Source organism: Buceros rhinoceros, unplaced genomic scaffold (assembly GCF_000710305.1).
Source record: "Buceros rhinoceros silvestris isolate BGI_N320 unplaced genomic scaffold, ASM71030v1 scaffold6544, whole genome shotgun sequence".
Taxonomy (NCBI): Eukaryota; Metazoa; Chordata; class Aves; order Bucerotiformes; family Bucerotidae; genus Buceros; species Buceros rhinoceros.
Window position 1 is genome coordinate 8,588 of NW_010406373.1, and position 4,151 is coordinate 12,738.

Here is a 4,151-nt window from a genome sequence, read left to right on the forward strand (position 1 = left end):
TTCAGCAGCAGGGAGGTGGAAGGGATGCTCTGCCCCAGCTCTTCCCTGCTGCTTCCCCCAGCAGCCCCCGAGGTTTTGCCTTTGCAGGTCAGAAAAGGGAGCCTGCGAGCAGTGCCAGCCCCAGCTCAGCACGTCCCTCTGGCCAGGGTGGAGGTCAGCACCCAAAGTCTACAGGCACATGTGGCCATGGTAGAATTTGATCTCCAAGAGACCAGAGCATCCAGGAAGAGACCCAGAAACTGAGCTCCGATCAGTCACACAAATTGACTTGGTGGAATGTAATTTGTGCTGGGAATTCTCGGAGCCTTTCCTTCCACTTCCACTGTTCACTGGAGGCACTCAGCCATGCCCATCATGGCAGTGTTTTTCACTTAAAAATTGACCTAAAATCAATGAAAGTTTAAATGAAAGGGTTAAATATCTCCCCTTCTTTCTCCATTCACACACAAAGTTATTAGGTTTGGGTTTCTGAAAGCATTGCTTTGCGTTAACTCCTACCAAAAGATGCTTGAATTGCTCTGTTTCGCTTTGCCCTCCTTCTCAAGCCCCTCCCAGGCACTGTTGCCACTGGACATCGCTCTGCCATTGCCACCTCTTGCACGCTGCTCCCGTTTGCACATCACTCTGCTCGTACCTCACCTTGCTGGCAGGCCGCTCTGGTTTGAAAGCGGCTCCTCTTGCACATCCCTTGCAAGGTCTTGTCTCTTCCATTTGCTTCTATTGCCCTCTGCTGGGGACTGTCAAAGGGAAGGCTGGTCCCCTGGGCAGTGCCTTCTCTCCACCTCCCTCGGCAAGTGCAGGGGAGCCACAGGGCTTCAGGTTGGGGTGCCAGCCCCTCCTGGCAGCAGCAATCCCCCATCACCACTCACACATCCCAGAGAGGCAGCTCTCGCCCACGGCGCTTCACACTCGCTCGTGGACGCAGCCAGCCTGGTGCATGGGCATCACATCTGGCCGAGAGGGCAGGCGTGATAGCGAGCAGACACTGGTGGGGTCTGCAGGACACGAGTGTGGGTACGCAGACGCGTGCGAGGTACAACACAGCTCAGCTCTGCTACTGCACCTACTTGTGCACAGCTCAAAAGCTCTGCGTGCCCAGAGCTGGGACAGACTTGACTCGTAAGTGCAAATCAGGACTTTCAGAGAGAGCTAGCCTGGAGCATCACCTCATGAAATATTTTGCTGTGTACCACCTGCGCGTTTCAGCCAGTGTCCACAGGGAATGTAGAGGGTGGCTCACGCATGAAACAGAGGAAAAGAGCACATCTGGAAGGGCTGCACCGGCAAAACCAAGGTAGGGGCTGTAATCACAGGTAAGGACCTTCAGAGACTGCCCAGGTAGGGTTGAAGGCAGTGCTGGACCTACAGGACCTTTGGTTTCAGCAAAGAGACAGCGTGAAATGCAAGATCCAAAGCAGCAGGGCTCCAAGGGAACCAAATGGCAATGAAGTGCCGCTCTCAAGGGGCGCTGCTGGGTCTTATTCAATAATAATCTTTGCCAGCAGAAGAAAGGTGCATCAAGCTGCTGATATCTCAGGACTGAAGAGCACCAGCAACACCAAGAACCCACAAGAGCCTGAGGAGGACTTCTGTGTACAGCATGAAAGCTCAGGCCATGCCTACAGCAAGAAGCAAGGACGCTCTCTACTGCAACCTGGGAGCACCACCACTGGAAAGCTGGAAAAGGAGGGCAAACACGGGAGCGTGGGCTGGTCGTGTCACACCCACGTGGTGAGAGCTTTAGCCAAGGCCCTGCTGTGGATAGTGCAAGCTTGCCCTATCAGGGCCTGGCAGCAATCTGAAGGTGGCAAAGCTGAGCGTGAGTGTCCCACAGGGGCCATGCAGCATCTGTCAGCCCAGGCAGAAATGCAAAGATGTGATGCTCCATCAGAGAGATAACCATGCCCCGTGGTGGGCTGCCACCAGTCAGCTCAGAAAAGGAACAAATTGGCAGTATTCAGAGGAATAGTCTTCATTTCCAAGTACATAATATCTATCCTCTGGCAAAAGCCCCCCTGCCTAACATTTTAGCAATTCATCAGGCTGAATCCAAGGTGGAAAAGGGGAGGAAGGAAACCAGAGACCATTTTCCTTCGAGAACTGGGGGGATTTCAGCAGCAGAGAGATGCTGCAGGGGCACATTGAGGCTCTCCCATGTGGCGTGGGGAAGAGTGCAGGTTTGCACCTGTGGAGGGAAGGGATAGGCCAGCAAGGGTGGATTGAGGAGCAGGAGCACACAGCAGCAGCCCACATGGAGGGTGTCCTGGTGTCCCCTGGGGATGGCCAGTTTTGAGGGGGAAGGTCTTTCTTCCCCCAAAGAGGTGCCACCTCCCATCATTCCTCAGTCCCACCTGGACCTGCTTCTTCCCAGCCACTGGAGAAAAAGTTTGGAGAAGAGAGGCACGGGGAGGGAAAGGGGAAAACAGCAGTGGATCTTTGGGCACCAAGAGTACAAAATGAAGGTGGTTCAAGATTTCAAAGCTTGTGTCCCTCAGTCACAGCCAGTGGCGGACAGGCTGAGGGCAGAGAGTCAGACCCTTGCCTGGCCGTCTCCGCTTCCAGAAGTCCTTGCACACCGTCTGGATTACAAATGATGGAGGAGAGGAATGCTTTATACCAAGTGTATTAATTCCCCAAGTGTAATTAACATCTGGGCCAGCTCCACGTGAGCCCCAGCTGCTAATGAAGCATGGCACTGCTTTAATTCCTGGTACGCCACACCGTCTTCTTATTAAACCCAGGAGCAGGTTCCAGCACATTTCCCTTAAAGCGAAAAAAGGAACGAGAAAGAGATGGAGCAGGATTTGTCTCAATGCAATATGATAGATTAGAGTTTGCTGTATAAAGAAAGTAGGAGCGGGGGGAGGGCACAAAACGTGAAATTTCGTAGCTGTGTGCATGCACATGGGCAGGCATCAGTATATTCTCTCTCACAATGACCTCCTTATACCCCATCCATCAGCCTGGGGTTGGCTTATTCTAACTAGCAGAGTCTTTTCTCGTGTCTAACAGGCCCATCAGACACAATCTGCATGCCAATTACCAGAGCAGACCCCCTGATACTGAAAAATGGAAATTAGCTGTCAAGCAAAAAACGGCATCAGCAGGCTGGGTTTGGATTGCCTGCACTCCCTGCTCGCTCTCACCACCGCTCATATCCATACGCACCCTGCTCTGCGTGCAGCCGTGACAAGGGAGCCCCCGATGGAAAAAGTAATCTAGAATAATAATAAAATAAAAAATAATAAAAAAACCACCCAACTAGCATATTTTATTGTTATTCGTGTTGGTTGCCAACATTCAGGGAACAATGCAAAATTCACCAGAGGGCAAGAGCCAGCTAGAGAAGGAGGGGGTGAAAAGTGTTGGGATAATTGTGTTTCACAGTGGGTGGATGAAGCAATGTAAGGAAAGGACACAGGGAGGAAATGTTACTGTAAGGGCAAACCAGAACCAGGTCTGGTTCCTCCACTGCTCCAGGGTCAACGTACATCAGCAGCCACAGAGCTGTAGCACCCTAAATCTACCCACTGCAGCTACAGCACCCACTGCAGGGAGGGACAAACCCCGCTGCAAGGGAGATAGGATGGGGAAGCGAGCTGCCCAGGTAGACATTCCCAAAATCAGAGTGGGAGATGGTTGCAAAACGCCCTTGGCCAGGGTACGCCTACCTGCAAGAGATTCTCCTTCGGAAACGGAGATGGCAACAGACTTCCCACAAAAAACAGCAGCCGGGCCACACTCGCGTTGGTGCCTTGCAGAGGTGGGAGTCAGCAGCCTCTGGAGGCACTTGGAGAGCTTTGCCAGGAGTCAGGGGGAAAAGGGGAGCTGGAGCTGGGTGCTGGCTGGGCTGGTTGATCCTGAAGAAACATTTTGGGGAAAAAAAGCACCAAGACCCAACTGTAATGCTGAATTGCCTGCTGTATCCTGCTGTCCCATGATGGAGAGGTGATGGAGAAGACAGGCAAAGTGGAACAGGAGAGGGTCAAGAAGATGCATTGCCCTTTGCAGCAAAGGGCTGAGACAGAGCAAGGGGCTAAGGTAGGGAAGTGAACTGCAGAGTCACAGCAGGAGGAGGAGGAGGAAGGCAACTATCTTCAGCCCACCTTTGGCGGGGGGGGGGGGAAGACCAACGGGCTGGAGCTCCCCCC